Raw genomic sequence first — 18,011 nt, forward strand, 5'->3', positions numbered from 1 at the left:
GAGAGGGGTTCGGCAGGGTGATGCCATTTCACCGAAACTCTTCAGTGCCACCCTTGAGAACATCATGCGACGATTGGAATGGGAAGGAATGGGAGTGAAGATAGATGGTCGGCAACTACACCACCTCCGCTTTGCTGATGACATTGTTTTAATAACACCAAACATCAGCCAAGTGGCACAAATGCTGGCCGACTTTGACCGTGAGTGTGGAAAGGTAGGACTACAGCTGAATCTTACGAAGACAATGTTTATGAGAAACAGCCTCGTTCCTGACGCCCCATTCACTCTCAACGGAACAACCATCTCCGAATGCAACAGCTATGTGTACCTAGGTCGAGAAGTCAACATGACAAATGACCTGGCACCGAGCTGCGCAGGAGGAAGAGATCGGCTTGGAACGCCTTCAAGAACGTCGAAGAAATAGCTAAGAGGACGAAGAACCTCCGGCTCCGGGCACATCTCTTTGATTCCACTGTTCTTCCTGCATTAACATATGCCTCAGAGACCTGGGCCCTACGCAAACAGGATGAGAAAGCTATTTAGGTCTCCCAAAGAAGAATAGAAAGAGCTATGCTTGGAATATCACGTTTCACTCAAATGAGAGAAAGAATCCGGAGTTCTGACATCCGTCGACGATCAAGAATCAGGGACGCTGTCTCATTTGCCAAGGTGTCAAAAATCAGATGGGCTGGTCACATAATAAGATTTAAAGACGACCGCTGGACTAGAGCTGTTACCGACTGGATTCCACGGGATGTCTAAAGACCGCGTGTCTGCCCACCTACCAGATGGTCAGACTTCTTCGTCAAGATCATGAACGATCGGTTTGAGGCTCTTCATGTTCCCAGAGCGAACAGATGCCATTGGGCTACACTAGCACGCAACAGGGAAAAATGGAGACGTTACTGGTGCCCACTCGAGCAAATCGACGACTAACGGGAAGTTAAGTGATTAAGTGAATAACATATGATGTCGCGTGGCTGCAGTAGGGCCATGTGATTTTGAAATTCCGAAATTTTAACACTTAAATCTGGAGGGATTTCTGCCAAAAGCCACTGGATTTCGAGATTTGCTCCTGAGTCTCTGGGATCATGGCCGTTGAGCAGCTTGATCAGGAGCCAGAGAGGCAGTTCGTGGGTGATGACTTGGCGTCTCGTCGGGGTGGGGAGGACAGACCAGGCTTCCCCCCATCCCGTGAGGCCCCAAATGTCTCATCATTGTGGGCCCAGACCTGACTGTCCAATGGTCTCTGGAGGATGACGGCCACTGAGCCGCCAAGGGGGAGCAGGCGGAGGGACAACACCTTTTCCCCCTGGGGTGGCCCAGCGACAGTAACGTACTGTGGGGTCCGGACGCATTTCTACCAAAAGCCACTGGGTTTCGAGATTTGTTTCTGAGTCTCTGGGATCATGGCCGTTAAACAACTTGATCAGGAGCCAGAGAGGTCGTTTGTGGGCGATGACTTGGGGTCTCATTGTGGTGGGGAGGACAGGACCAGCTCCACCCCCCATCCCGTGAGGCCCTGTGTGTCTCATCACTTGGGGCCCAAACCTGACTGTCCAGTGGCCTCTGAAGGATGGCAGCCACTGGGCCGCCAGGGGGAACAGGCCAAGGCACCAAACCTATTCCCACCTGGGTTGGCCCAGCACTGCTGACCTACTGCAGGGACCAGACGCATTTCTGCCAAAAGCCGTTGGGTTTCAAGATTTGTTACTAAGTCTCTGGGATCATGGCCATTAAAGTTCAATTAGGAACCAGAGAGGCCATGCCTCCAAGTATATAGCTGAGCCGAAGGTGGTTTGTGGGTGTGTTTCCCACATACCTAACTTTTGGCCATTTACTGTCTTGGTATACTTTGCCCCAAGCTTTTGGGGTCTGGCCAAAGGCACAGCAGCAATTTTGGGGTATCTGGAAGGCTGAAGTCGCCATCAGGCTGCTGATGTACTCGCCTCACAGGTACAGATAGACCTGCTGGCAGCACCAGATTGCCTCGAGCAGGCCCCAGTAACGTCTCCTTCATCCTAGCCCTGAGATTATATTCAAGGCTCTTTAGGAGAATGAGACCCATCATTGTTACTGGTATTTGGCATATTGGGTACACCACGGGGAATTTGCCAGACTCTGCCGTGTGGGCAGGCTACATTCGGTAGCCTGCCAGTTTGTCAAAGTAGGAATGAGATGTCATAATAAGATGCATTTGCGGCCGCGCGGTTCCGGGAGCTGGTTTTTATAGTCTCAGAGTCTTGGCCGCTGATGGGATTACACGGCGCCAGGGGGCCAGTTGGTGGGTGTGACCCTCGCCTACTGGAATTTGGAGGATCTGGGTGGAGGATGCTTGACTCCAATCCGAGTAGGCTTGGAGATCTCGGCTGGCGGCACCATACCCCCATATATGTTTTGTTTTGTTTTTTGGCTTTTTGGCTTTTTGGGTCACACCAGGCGATGCACAGGGGTTACTCTTGGCTCTGCACTAAGGAATTACTCTTGGCGGTGCTCAGGGTACCATATGGAATACTGGGAATTGAACCGGGTCGGCTGCATGCAAGGCAAACGCCCTACCGCTGTACTATCTCTCCAGTTCCTGGCACCTGTTATAGCCAGATCTGAGCAGCAAATGATCAGGCTCACTATCACTGTGGCTGGAATGGACCTGCGCCCAGAGCACTGATGAGAAGTCTCACCATCTCGATTACTCCTGGAGCTGCATTCAGAAACTGCTCTTAGCTCTGCACAGGGACCATATGGGATGCTGGTGGTCAATTTCGGATTGGCTGCATGCCATTCAAACACCCTCCCCACTGTATTATCTCTCCAGCCTTCTATCTGCATTCCTGAGTCATGGTGACAGCCTTTCCTAAATGCAGTGGGCTGAAAAATAATAATTTGAGGGGGTTGTAGCAAAAATACAGTGGATAGGGTGCTTGCCTTGCACTCAGCAGACCTGGGGTCAATCCTTGACATCCATATGATCCCCTGAGCATATATTGAAGAGTGATCTCTGAGAGCAAAGCCAGGAGGAACACTGAGCATTGCAAGATATGGCCTAAACACCAAATTTTTTTTCTTCTTTTTTGAATGTGATTGGGTAGAATAACCAATCTCTCTTTGTTTTAATTTTTAAATTTTATTTTTGTAGAATTGTTCACAATAATTGATTACATTCAATATTTCAACACCAATCCCACCACCTTCTTACCATCATTATTTTGAATTTTCCCACCACCACTCAAGCCTGCCGCAAGGCAGATCCTGGAAAATTTATTTTGAATTGCTTGTCATGAACAGCATGAAATGTCTATAAGGGTCTATCTCACAGTGATTCACCAAAAAAGTAAAAAAAAAGTATGAGATGGAATTCTAAAATTTTAAATAATTGGGATATGGAGATATATCTGCAGTGAGCTGCTCTGTTCTGAGATTCATTTGTGAGTATCTGAATCATGGCAATTAATGAGCTTAAATGGCACGTAGGAGAGTTTGTGGGAGTGACAACTAGGACCCCAGAAGGGTGGGGAGATGGGAAGGGGCGGCCCATTCCCAGCTCCTTGAGGCCTGAAGTTTTCAGGTCATTAGTTTTGTATACTTGGGTTTTTTCCGTGGATTCATTCTCTTGTGTGTGGGGCTTGAGGGTAAGCCTGTGAAGATCGGATGTGAGGGTGGTGGCGAATGGGATCTGGAAGTTTGTGACTGCCAGGGTTCATTTGGAGCAGATGGAGGGAAAATGTCTGCTCCTGGGAATGACCAATCTTGGAGCTTGTGCTATTCGTAAAAAATATTCCTTGTAGAGAAAAAACGTCATTCCTAGTGAAAAACACCCTTTCCTGTTGCCGATGATCCTCACTCAGAGCCTATCAGAAGGGGTCTTTGAGCACAGAGCTAGAAGTAAGTCTTGAGCACTTCTGGGCGTGGCCCCCTAAAAATACAAAAATAATTGGCACATAGCAGGGGTAGTTCAATGGTAGAGTGTCTATTCATACAAGGGCCCTGCTTTCGTGCCTGACACCACACACACACACACACACACACACACACACACACACACACACACACAGAGTTCGGGTAGCGTGGAATTTTGGTAGAAAAGAGCAAATGATTTTATGGCGGGAAGATGAGGTGATTTCTTATATAACAAAGCAAAGTAAAAGTGATACAAAGTCTGCTTGAAGAGAAGCTTTCAGGAGAATAGCTGAGTGCATGATGGGACATTCCAGATCACATGCGTTTTCAATCCATTACAACATGGTATAGAAGCCATAACAAAATGTTTTGAGAAAGCCTCAGCAAAGCATCGTAAAGTTAGGAAGAAAAAAATCTAAATATTTCTGGGAGACATTAGTTGGAGAGTGAGTCAAATCCATATTTGGAGAAAATATCATAAAATTTAAGTTCTTGGCCTGGAGTGACAGTACAGCAGGGAAGCAGCTTTCCTTTTACCCAGGGATCCCTTCCGATGGGTCTCAGGGGGCTGAGGTTTGATCCATGGAAACTCAAATGGTTCTCTGAGCCCCTTCAGGAGTGAGCCTTGAGTACTGCTGGGTGTGCCCCCAACAAACCAAAAGAAAAAAAAAGTGAGTGTGAGTTAGTGTGAATGAGGGTTGCTGTTGAGCTGAAGGATGGTGGGTTGAGTTGTGAAACCTGCTTGCAGGACATATCTATGTTAATATTTGAGTGTGTGTGGACATGAGCTTTTATGTCTCCGTGCAAGTATTGTTTGTGGATCTAAGCCTTGACTTGGTAATCAGAGGTTGATCACTCAACTGGGATGACAGAAATATCCCTCATTGGTTTCAACTTTATATTTCTCCATTCATTAGTAAAAACTGAGTGATCTTGGGGCTGGAGTGATAGTTCAGTGAGTAGAGCATTTGCCTTGCACACTGCCGACCTTGGTTCGATCCCCAGCAACCCATATGGTCCCCTGAGCACTGCCAGGAATAATTCCTGAGTGCAGAGCCAGGAGTAACCCTTGAGCTTCGCTGGTGTGACCCCTAAAAAGCCAACAAAACAAAAAAAAACCCTAAATGATTAAAGACAATAAGTAATACTAACAAAAAAGGAGCATGGTAGTTTTGATTTGTTTTGGGTACATACTTGGCATTGCTCAGGGCATATACTTGGCTATGTGCTCAGGTGCCAAGATTGAACCTTCTCCTTTTTTCTGTGGATGCTATTTTTTTTAGTTATATTTATTTATTGAATCACTGTGGGAACAGTTACAAAGCTTTCAGGATTAAGTCTCAGTCATACAATGATTAAACACCCTTCCCTTCACCAGTACTTATTTTTCACGACCAAGAACCCCAATGTACCCCCCTCCCACCCCTCCCGATGCCTGTGAGGCAGATGATTTCTACTTAACTCTCTCTCTACTTTGATTACATTCATTATTTCGACAAAAGATGCACCATTATTGTATAGAATTTCCCCCTAACAATCAGAACTGCTGAAAAGGCATTGTGAAATAATTTGTTTTCTATTGCTGGTTATGAGAACCATATGATGTTGTGTGGCCGCAATAGCGGCTGCGTGATTTTGAATTTCTGATAGCGATAGCACAGCGGTAGGGCGTTTGCCTTGCACGCAGCCAACATGGCCGACCCGAGTTCGATTCCTCTGCCCCTCTCAGACAGCCCAGCAAGCTACCGAGAGTATCTCGCCCGCATGGCAGAGCCTGGCAAGCTCCCTGTGACGTATTCGATATGCTAGACACAGTAACAACAAAGTCTTCAATGGAGACGTTACTGGGCCCGCTCGAGATATTTTACTGATTAAGTCTGGATTTCTACTAAGAGCCAGATAATTATGAGATTGGTTTCTGTGAGTCTGGTGCTATGGCCGTGCTGGAGAGCCGCTCATGGGGGGCAACTTGTGACTTCGGTAAGGAGTGAAGGATGAACCGGTCCCACCCCCCCATCCCATGAGGCTGCAGTTGCCCCGTCACCGGAGGCTCATACCTGGCTTTCCAATAAGCTCCGAGGCGGTGGCTACCTTGCTGCCGGGGGCGGGGGGGGGGGGAGGTGGAAGGGACAGACACCCTTTCCCTCCTGAGGAAGCCAGGCACCGTCGTTTAATGCATAGTCCATTCACTTTTCTGCCGCAAGCTGCCAGGCTCTGGATTAAGTCCTTGTGCCTCTGGTGCCATGGCTGTGCCAGAGAGCCGCTTGTGGGGGGCAACTTGTGACCTCAGTAGGGCGTGAAGCTGGATGCTATTCTTTTAAGCTCTTTTCATTCAGGGTCAATATTTATTTGGAGGGATACTGGGGACATTGGTGATGGAAAATGTGCACTGGTGGAGGGATGGGTGTTCAATTATTGTGTAATTGAAACTCAAACACGAAAGTTTTGTAACTGTAGTTCATGGTGATTCAATAAAAAAATAAATAGATCACTTGATCACTTGCTATCTCGTTACTCATCGATTTGCTTGAGCAGGTGCCAGTAACGTCTCCATTTGTCCCTGTCACTTGCTAGTGTAGTCCAATGGCATCTGCTCGCTACAGGAACACGAAGAGCCTCAAACCGTTTGTTCAGGGTCTTGACAAAGAAGTCTGACCATCTCATAGGTGGGTGGCCACACGTTCTTTTGACGTCACGTGGAATCCAGTTGGCAACAGCTCTAGTCCAGCGGTTGTCTTCAAATTGCATTACGTGTCAAGCTTATCTGATTTTCGATGCCTTGGCAAACGAGACAGCATCCCTGATTCTCTATCGTCGACAGAGGTTGAAACTCCGGATTTCTTCTCTCACTTGAGTGAAGCATGATACTCCAAGCATAGCTCTTTTGATTCCTCTTTGGGTGACCCAAATAGTGTTCTCATCCAGTTTTTGTAGGGCTCAGGTCTCTGAGGCATATGTTAGTGCAGGGAGAATGGTGGAGTCGAAGAGATGTGCCCGGAGCCGTTGGTTCTTTGTCCTCTTAGCTATTTCTTCGACATTCTTGAAGGCATTCCACGCTGCTCTCTTCCTCCTGCGCAGCTTGGGTGCCAGGTCGTTCGTCAAGTTGAGTTCTCGACCTAGGTACACATAACTGCTGCATTCAGAGATGTTCATTTCGTTGAAAGCAAATGGAATGTCAGGAACTAGTCCATTTTTCATAAACATTGTCTTTGTGAGATTCAGCTGGAGTCTGATCTTTCCACACTCACGGTCGAAGTTGGCCAGTGTTTGTGACGCTTGGCTAACGTTTGGTGTTATTAGAATGATGTCATCAATGAAGCGGAGGTGGTGTAGTTGACAACTGTCTAGTAATTACTGAGTGCAGAGCCAGGAATAACCCCTGTGCATTGCCAGGTGTGACCCAAAAAGCAAAATAAATAAATAAATAAATAAAGTTATGCGCTAGAACTCTCACTCATATCAGAAGGAACAACATACAGTTTCACAGACAAACAACTCAGGAACTTCATAGACTCAAAACCTGGTTAGAATTAAATGGGCTACTTTAAGACAAAATAAGCACCTCAAACACACCTAAGAAAGATGAGACACAACCTCATAAAACAATAATCTCTCTCAACGTCAATGGGCTGAATGCACCAATTAAAAGACACAGAGTGGCAGGATGGATCAGAAAATTGAACCGAACAGTCGGCTGCCTGCAAGAAACACTACTCAGATGTAGTAGCCAAAGGCTGGAAAACAGTCCTACAGGGAAACAACTCCCTCAAAAAAGCTTGGGTGGGGTTGGAGAGATAGCACAGCGGGTAGGGCATTTGCCTTGCATGCGGTTGACCTGGGTTCGATTCCCAGCATCCCATATGGTCCCCTGAGCACCGCAAATAGTAACTCCTGACTGCAGAGCCAGGAATAACCATTGTGCATCGCCAGGTGTGACCCAAAAAGAAAAAAAAAAGCTTGTGTGGCCATTCTGGTATCTGACCACATTGATTTCAGATGGAAGAAGCTCACAAGAAACAGTGAAGGTCATTTCTTATTGATCAAGAGATCTGTACATCAGGAAGAACTTATACTCCTAAATGTATATGCAGCTAATGAGGGACCAACAAAATATTTAAAACAACTACTCATAGACTTGAAGAAAGAAATAGATAGCAACAAAATACAAGTGGGAGATTTCAACTTTATCACCTCTCCATGGATCAACCAGACTCAAGGTTAGCAAGAACATTCTTTATATGAGGGAAGAAATGAAAGAAAGGGACTTTGTAGATATGTACAGGACACTTCAGCCTCAAAAAGCTGAATACACACTCTTCTCAATTGTGTATGGGACATTCTACAAGATAGACCACATGCTGGGCCACAAAACATACCCATAGAATTAAGAAGATAGAGATTGTATCAACGATCTTCTCAGATTCTGATGTGCTGAAAATAGAAGTGAATCACACACACAAACAGAAAATCAAATCAAACACCTAGAAATCAAACAGCTCATTACTGTACAACGAGTGGCTTAGAAAGGAAATCAAAGAGGAAATCAAAAGATTCCTGGAAACAAACAAAAATAAAGACACGAGTTACCAGAACTTATGGGACATGGGAAAAGATGTATTAAGAGGAAGTTTATAGCTCTACAAGCATTCCTCAGGAAGAAATAGTGAGCCTACACAAGTAACCTAACCTCACAGTTTAAGAGCTTGGAGAATGATTAACAAAAGGAGCCCAATTCAAACAGAAGGAAGGAAATAATAAAACTCATAGCAGAAATTAACGAAATGGAAACCTAAAAAACAATCCAAAAGATCAATGAAATCAAGAGTTGTTTCTTTGAGAAAATAAACAAGATTGATAAACCTCTAGCAAGACTCACAAAGAAAGGGAGAGAGAAAACCCTAACACATTGAATCACAAACTAAAAGGGGGACATCACAACAGAAACTAAAGAAATTCAAAGGATTCTAAGGGAGTACTTTGAGAATTTTTATGCCATGACACAAGAAAACCTTGAGGATATGGATAAATTCCTGGATTCCTGCAGCCACCTAAGGCTGAAGCAAAAAGACCTGGGCATACCTGAACAGACCTATCACCATCAAGGAAATTGAAATGGTAATAAAAAAAAAATCTCCCACAGCACACAGCAGCAAAGAACACCGCTGGAGGGCACCACAGCTTCGGGAGAATGCTCCAGGTCCCAAACAGAGCCCATCTCACTGGAAGGTCCCAGATGGGGTAGGTGCTGCATCCCACCTTCTCCGGATGGAACCCCGGTGACCACGAGTCTCTACAAGCATAGCTCAGGCATGCGGGAACCAGGACATTTTTTCCAAACCGCACGGCACTTATGCGGCTGCGCGACATCTCCTTATATATACAAAGTGATAATGCAAAGTAAATCATCCAACGGTTTCTCCCTGAAAATCAGGCTTAACTCTTTTGCAAACCACAACACTCAAAAGGAGAGAGAGAACAGAGGGGACTGCCCTGCCACAGAGGCAGGGTGGGATGGGAGGGATGGGGGGAGGGAGGGTTACTGGGATCCGTGGTGGTGGGAAATGGGCACTGGTGGAGGGATGGGTATTTGAAATGAAAAAAAAAAAGAGTTGAAAAAAAATCTCCCCCCAAACAAAAGTCCTGGCCCAGATGAATTCACTAGTGAATTCTTCCAAATCTTTAAAGAGAACTTACTCCAAATCCTTTTTAAGCTTTTCCAGGAAATTGAAAATTCAGAAACACTTCCAAATAGTTTCTATGAAGCAAATATCACCATGATACCAAAAGCAAACAGATACCACAAAGAAAGAGAATTACAGGCCGAGATCCCTGATGAACACAGATGTAAAGATCCTCAACAAAATCCTAGCAAACAGAATTCAATGTCTCATCAAAAAGATCATACACCATGACCAAGTAGGATTCGTTCCAGGGATGCAAGGATGGTTTAACATTCGTAAGTCAATCATTATAATCCTTCATATCAATAATGACATGCATCTTCCTCTGGGAGCGGCTTTCTTCTTTCTGAGAATCTCTACACTCAGACCTGCAGTTCCTGTCAGTGCTTCCTTCCTTTTTGCTTTTTGTGTATTTGTAGGGGCCACAGCGGGTGGAATAAGAGGATTGCTCTTGACACTGCTGTCAGGGAACATTCAGGCCACGACTCAGATGAGCATCTAGAATCCAAGGATCAAGCCCGGGTCGTCCCCATACAGTCAACCACCTCCTCTGATGGTCTATCCACTCTGGACTCCGCTACCTCTTTAAGGATGGAAACATTTCCGTTGTTTGCATCAAGCACTTTGTACTTATTTCTCAGTCCACACACACCGTGTCGCTTCCATATGTTAACAATTATGAAAACATTGCTATGAATGAGGATGTCCATACCCCCGTTGGGTGTTGTCTTTGAAACCCTTTGCAGAATAAATCTAATAATAATTGCATTTGTAATTTTTCATAGGAACATAGCCACTGTTTTTCTCTCTGATTGCATCATTTTATCTTATCCTAATCACAGCACAGAGCTGCCAGTTTCCCCACATCCTTGGATTAATTTTTGCACAAACATGTTTGCTGTGGATTCAGCACACCCTCAGCCTGGGCTGTTGTGAGGGATCCTGAGGAAACAGGTACCTTTCCATAAACACCACAATGTCTCCCTGCAGAAATTCACCAGCAACTTGTCAGACTTTAGCAATTAGCAACTTCCAAAGAGTTTCCCAGAAATGTCTCAGTTCCCCAAGCTGCCCCTGTCACTGCCCTGCAGGAGAAGTGATAATTGCAGTTCTGCAGGGAGATGAGGTCACTTCCCACACATCTATATCAGGTCTGGCCACCTCTCTCCCCCTGGCCTGGACACAGAGACATTCCCTGGAGCTGCTCCCCTGGCAGCAAGAAGCCCCACAGCCTATTATGATGTCAGTGTGAGAGGCAGAGGCAACCCAGGAAGGATGCTGAGTAAGTGCTTGCGACTGGGGGAAACTGATCCCAGGGCAGAGCTGCAGAGCAGAGAGAATGATCTGGAGTGAGAACCTAGGTGGGAAAAGGGTGAGGGGCCGAGACCCCTCCCCCCCACCAGTCCCTGATACTCTCTAGGTAGATGACTGTCATCCTCACAGGAAGTTGGCCGGGAAAATCCCAGGAAAAGTGAAACAGATGGTTCAGGGCCAACCCTTTGGTTCCCAAAACCATCTGCTCTCAGTCCAGCACAGCATCAAAGATGAATGTTCGTGGCTTAAATGATGCTCAGAGCACCTGCATCTCAGACAAGAGTAGAATGAAAGCCTATGGCTTAGTGCATCCTTTGGAAACACCAGAGACATATTCGGAATACTTTTCTGAATAAAAAACACTTTATCTCCCTCCGGATACCACATCCTCCTTTTCATAGGAGTTGTATCCCTGTGAGATCATGTGCTGAGAGGCTCATGGTAAGGAAATGCTCTCTGCGGTGACAGGAGTATGCAGGTTATGGCAAGAGAGTGAGGGGGGTGCAGAGAGGGGTGCGGGCCAGCTGCTCACTGCCTTTGATGTTATTTTCTGTGAGCGGTAAGAACATCCAAGTCCAACTTCATAGGACAGTTGAGGTTGAAGGGCAGCTTTGAGGTGCAGGGACTCTGGGGACCGAGTCCTATGGGCTCTCTAAGCACAGAGGGTGTGGGTGTGTCTATGGGCACCTGTTCCTGGAGAGCTCCATGTGGGCACCACAGACACAGTGACTCCCAGTCTGCTGGCATTTTGTGCCCCATGACTGGCTGTGCCCAGGTGAGAGTAGACAATTACTGTGATATCTGTTTTCTCTGGGGGCAGCAGCAGAATCTGAGAGTTGTGTGTATCTGGGAGTTGTGTGCTAAATTTCAGGCAGCGTCAGTCACTGCTGACAGTGTGTCTGAGCACAGGGCTTTCACTGCTACAAAAAAATTCCCCCTTATGAGAGACAAACAGGTGAGGTGTCCTCACACACCTCCTTTGATCACACACTTCCTCTTCTGCTCAGTGAGTCATTTCAGGCAACTGGGGGTTTGGGCCACCTAGTGGTGCTCACAGCTTTACTCCTAGTTCTGCATTCAGGGCTTACTTCTGGCACTGCTCTGGGGACCCTTTGAAGTTCCAGGGATGGAACACAGGTGGCCATATGCAAAGCCAGCACCCTGCTAGCTGGACTCTCTCTCACTCAGACACTACTATAGATTAATGAATAGTTTAATTAAAAAAAAACCCTATACACAGTGGGGCTAGAGCGATAGCACAGCAGGTAGGATGTTTGCCTTGTACGAGGCTGACCCAGGATCGATTCCCAGCAAAGAAAACACAAAAATGGCATGGACAGGAAGCATCATAGATATGGCCACTGCCTTGACCTCACAGCAGGCCGAGATTCATCCCTGGCACCCCACAGGGTCCTCTGAGCCCTGTCACGAGCGATCCCTGAGCACAGAGCCAAGTGTAAGCGTGAGCAGTCATATGTGGTCCCCAGAATAACCAAAATGCCATTTGCAATCTTAAAACCCACAGCTATTAGAAGGTCATCCATAACAGACAAACTGCACCTAATGGTGAGAAAGCATTGGAATGTCGTTGGGCTCCCCCAAAGTCTGTTGAGTCCCCGCTCAGGCAGTCCCTGGAGGGGAGCTCTGCTGCACATTAGTTGAGTGGATACCCAGAAAAATCAGTCTACAGCTGCTCTCACATCGGGGACAGACCCTTTATCCGTGCTGCCCTTCCAAGTCTGAGCTGTGCAGTCTCTGCTGTCTCGTCTTGTTCTGTAATTTCTCTGCGATCATTTCTGGCTGCCACTCATCCACATCGCTTTCCAGAAGAACATGTGTGACATCAGACAACACGTTCTTTCCCAGTGAGTGCCGGCACGGGTGGCTCTTATGGGTAATGAACGACGCTTGCACCAGTCTCTAATCCTGTCATGATGAATGTGTGTATTTCCTTGGGTATCTAGCTACCCAGTGTCATACGCAACACGAGCTGGCACCTGGTGCCCCAGGACATCCTAGCACAGGATTTCCAAGGTGTGTTGCAATTCACACAGTCTGCTCCTGGGTGAGAGAGGTTTATCCGCATCCTGAGTAAAGTGGTGTTTGCAGTTGCTTCATCTGAGTTTTGTTTTGTGAGAGTCCTGCGGCTTACAGGTTTAATATGATTTTTTCGGTTTTATGGTATTATCAACTTTCCACATGTTATTATCTAATGAATAATTCCTTTCTTGAAGTGACTGTGGAACTTCAGCCATTGTTCTACCAATTTTTTTGTTCTGGAAGAGTTCTCGGTCATTCACGAGAGAAATAATGCAGGGTAAAAGGCACTTACCCTACTCGCTGTGACCCAGGTGATCCCAGCACCTCCTGGGTCTCTTGAAGCCCAGGCGGGATCTCTGAGTGTGAAGTCAGCAATGAGCACACTGTGTGTGGCCCCCCCTCTAAATAAAGGAGGTCGTGGTTCAGGAAAACACTCCATCACTCCCTTGTGCTCTCTGTCCTCTCTTCCTTTCTCTTGCCTCTTCCTCGTCACCTTGTTCCATCTTCATCTGCTGTTTTGACATAATATTTGATAAAAACCAGTTCTTTATTTTAATGCATATTTTCAGTTATACATAGTCAATGTGCTGTTACTTAAGAGATCTATTCTGTGCTGTGTTTCTTAAAAGATGTATTTTGATTCAAAGTTCAGAAGAAAATGCCATTTTTCATTATTAAAAATCTTCATTGTTAGTAAATCACCCACTCAGGGCTAATTTGTATGTGTGGAGGGTATTTTTTCCTTTTTTACACAACTAGACAGTGTCACTTTATTCCCTGTGCATCCTGATTCCTGTTCCTCTTGGGTTAATGCTTAACCCCAGTAAGAGAATTTCACCTAATGTGTGACACTGCCATCACTGGAATTTTTCCAACTCTCTCTGTCTCCTAATACATGAGACAAGCAAACAAGTGCACAGAATGAATTCCTTCTTGATTTCAGACGTGCTTCCAGCTGGGAGGAATGTGTCCTTCCCTCTGCCAAGTGACAGTGCGGGAATGGAGCAAACCCCATTCAGGGACATGGTGGGAGGAATCGTCATCTTATTACAGACACTCCTGGGAGCACTGGGGAACTTCTCTCTTCTCTGCCACTACCTGTCCTTTTACCACAGAGAAGGCAGATTGAGGACTACAGATTTCATTTTCCTGCACCTGACTGTTTCCAACACCTTGGCTATTGTCTCAAAAGGGGCCCCCGGAACAATGGTAGCTCTGGGGCTAAAACACTTGTTTAGTGATTTAGTATGTGAATTTCTTCTGTATGTTCAGAGAGTGGGCAGATGCATGTCCATTGGCATTACCTGCCTCTTGAGTGTCTTCCAGGCTATTACCATCAGCCCCAGGGACTCCTGCTGGAAGAATCTGAAAGTCAAAGCTCCTCACTATGTCACCAGCTCTGTTTCCCTCTGCTGGATCCTCTACATGCTTGTTAATCTCATTTTTCCTATGTACATATTATACATGTCTACCAAATGGAGTAAAAGAAATGTCACAATGAAACGATATTTTGGCTACTGTTATACTACACAGCATGAGAACGTATCTGGCCCACTATATTCGGTGTTAATAGTATTCCCTGAAATCTCATTCTCTGTACTCATAGCCTGGGCCGGTGGTTCCATGATTTTCAATCTGTACCAACACAAGCAAAGAGTCCAACACCTTCACAGGAATAATGTTGCCTGCAGACCCTCAGCTGAGTCCAGAGCCACCCACAGAATCCTGGTTCTGGTGAGCTCCTTTGTGTGTTTCCACACACTCTCCTCCCTCTTTCATATGTTTGTGGCTCTCCTGATTGATGAAACTGGCTGGTTACAGACTCTTGGAAGCATCATTTCTCTGTGTTTTCCTTCTTTAAGCCCCTTTCTGGTCATGATGCAGAATCCCACTGCATGCTGGTTGTCCTCTGCCATAATGACGTATATGAAACCCCATGGTCTTGCCCTGAAATAGTTGAAACATATATTTTTGAGCAATAGTCATTTGTTTACTCAAGCATATTGCTCAAAGAAAAACTCTGTGATTTGAGCAACAAGCCATATATCATTGAGATACACGTAGTCACTCTAAAAGCTTTGTGTTTAGTCTCTGTGTAAGGTGAGTCTCAGAGAGCCAACGGGGGGCCATGAGGCAGCATGATACCTGCCCTCACCATGTCAATTATCTTCATCCAATGCTGCTCCAGAGAATGGAGGCACTGGGCTCCTCCTGACTCAGAGCATATGGCCCAGTAGTCCTCGTGCCTCTGAGTGTAGGGTCCAATGTTTCTCCAGGGTTGTCATGTATGTGCACATTTCCAAGTAAAGATGGAAATAATTTTGTTCTACAGACTGTTTTTCAGAGTGCTTATAAAAAAGAGAACTACCAATAAAGGAGTGCAAGAATGCACCACTTTGCTCGAGACAATCCAGGTTCGATCCCCAGCATCACATGTAATGTCCATGGTTCACCAGAACCAGGAGGAAATCTTTTTCTTTGTGAAACAGGAAGTCAATTCTCACCAAATACTGAATCTGCTGGCAGCTTCATCTTAGACAGTGAGAAAAAAGTTTCTATTGTTCATATATCACCAAGTTTATATTTAATTTCATTAGAACCACAACTAAGTAATATAAAAGAACACATGGGAACAATTTATTTTTTGTTTTGGGGTCCACAACCAACAATGCTCAAGCCTTACTCCTGGCTTTGCACTCGGTAATTACTCTGGGTACTCAGGATATCATGTGGGATACCACATTGAAGCTTGGTCGGCTGCATGACTTACCTGTTGTACCATCATTCTGGCCCCCAAACAAATTTTATCTAATCTCCTTAAACAAAACGAGCAAGGCCCTTTTCAAGTATTGTTTTCCACAAAGATCTAACAGCTGTCATAACGGTGTGCTGAACACTGTACCTTCAGTTCACAATGTACACATGCACTTACACACAAAACATACTGTTCTTGGTTCATGATTTCAAAGACTAAAGATCAAGGTCATTTCTTTAAAATATACCAAAAGAAACCAAACATTTGTCCAGAGGAAGAATCAAAATTTGTGTGAGAAATTAACATTAGCTCTCGTTCCTAAGCCTCTGTCTGATTATATTCTTCAAGTAGTCAAACGCCTTTTAACAGACCATAAATACAAGATGCTGGAGTGATGGTAGAGTGGGGAGGGCATTTGCTTTGCATGTGAACGAATTGGGTTTGATTCCAGTCATCACATCCCTGACGGAGATATTTCTGATAGCTGAGTCAGGAGGAATCTTAGAGTATCACAGCAGTGACTCCAAAAAGTCACTTGATTACTTGACTTCCTGTTAATCGTCGATTTGCTTGAGCGGGCTCCAGTAATGTCTCCATTTGTCCCTGTCACGTGCTAGTGTAGCCCAATGGCATCTGTTCGCTCTAGGAACATGAAGAGCCTCAAAAAGATCGTTCATGATCTTGATGAAGAAGTCTGACCATCTGGTAGGTGGGCGGACACGCGGTCTTTTGACATCCCGCGGAATCCAGTCGGTAACAGCTCTAGTCCAGTGGTCGTCTTTAAATCTCATTACGTGACCAGCCCTCTGATTTTTGACAGTTTGGCAAACGAGACAGCGTCCCTGATTCTTGATCGTCGATGGATGTTGGAACTCCGTATTCTTTCTCTCATTTGAGTGAAACGTGATATTCCAAGCAAAGCTCTTTCAATTCCTCTTTTGGAGACCCTGTTTGCATAGGGCCCAGGTCTCTGAGGCATATGTTAATGCAGGAAGAACAGTGGAATCAAAGAGATGTAACCGGAGCCGGAGGTTCTTCATCCTCTTAGCTATTCTTAGTCCTCTTAGCTTAGAAATAGCTAAGAGGACTCCAAAAAGTAAATAAATATATAAAATTTAAAACCCATCTGTAGAACCCCTTGTTAGGGATTGTATTGTGTGTCGCTGGCCACAATATATTGTATTGTATATTGTTGGGAAAGTTTGAAACAATGGTGGACGGAAAGTGACAGTGGTGGTGGGATTGGTCCTGGAATATTGAACGTCTGTAACAAATCATCATGAGTAATTTTGTAGACCATGCTGTTAAGTAAAGTGTGGGGCAAAAAAAATTTACATATGTAGGCCTTACCTGTTTCATGGAAACCGCAAAATGTATAAGCCAAGGAAAAATTTGGGTTTCATTAATGACAGATAAGACATGATTATTACCTTAATGAGATACAAGTGCAAAATAAAATTTAACGCAATAGATCTTAGATTTCTGCATTGAAAATTTACTTCTGTATATAAGGACACATATTTAATATTGTATTAAATGGTTTTAATTTCCTTATTTACGTGGGTTAAAAATTATACAGCAATCACAAGTTGGCTTTTACTGATTTATGTTCTCATCATTCTATTTGTCCTTTCTTTAAGTTTTGTTGGGGCAAGTAATATACAGTTCATTTGTTATGTGCCTAAGGAAGCAGGCTTGGGTTGGGAGGAAACTGGGGACAATCATGGAGGGGGTTTCACTGGTGATGTTGGAATACTAAAGGCTTGAAACAACTGTACTCTGAATGAGATTGTAAATCAGTGTTGTAATAAAAATAATTTTTTAAGTAAAAAAATAAAGAAAAGAAATAGGGCCGGGCTGGAGCAATAGCACAGCAGGTAGGGTGTTTGCCTTGCACGCAGTCAACCTGGGTTCGATTACCAGCATTCCATATGGTCCCCTGAGCACCGCCAGGGGTGATTCCTGAGTGCAGAGCCAGGAGTAATCACTGTGCATGGCTGGATGTTACCCAAAAAGCAAAAAAAAAAAAAAAAAAAAAAAAAAAAAAGAAATAGTGCCTTTTCAGGGATGGATCCAGAATGTCATATGATTGATTGGTGGCTTCATGAAGAAGGGAAATTTGGCCAAAATTTGTTCAGAAGTACAGCACTTGCATGGAATGTGCAAAATCATGTGTTTTTTGATGGAACAAACAGAAATGCTGTGTAAAGGGGAATTGGTGACAAATATAAACACAGGAATGAGCTATATGAAGACTGGAGTGGCAGAGGCCAAGGTCGGGAAGTTCGGAGCTGTGGGAGATCCTGGAGCAGATGAGGCTGAGT

This window comes from Sorex fumeus, unplaced genomic scaffold (genome assembly GCF_029834395.1).
Source record: "Sorex fumeus unplaced genomic scaffold, SorFum_2.1 ptg000122l, whole genome shotgun sequence".
Classification (NCBI taxonomy): Eukaryota; Metazoa; Chordata; class Mammalia; order Eulipotyphla; family Soricidae; genus Sorex; species Sorex fumeus.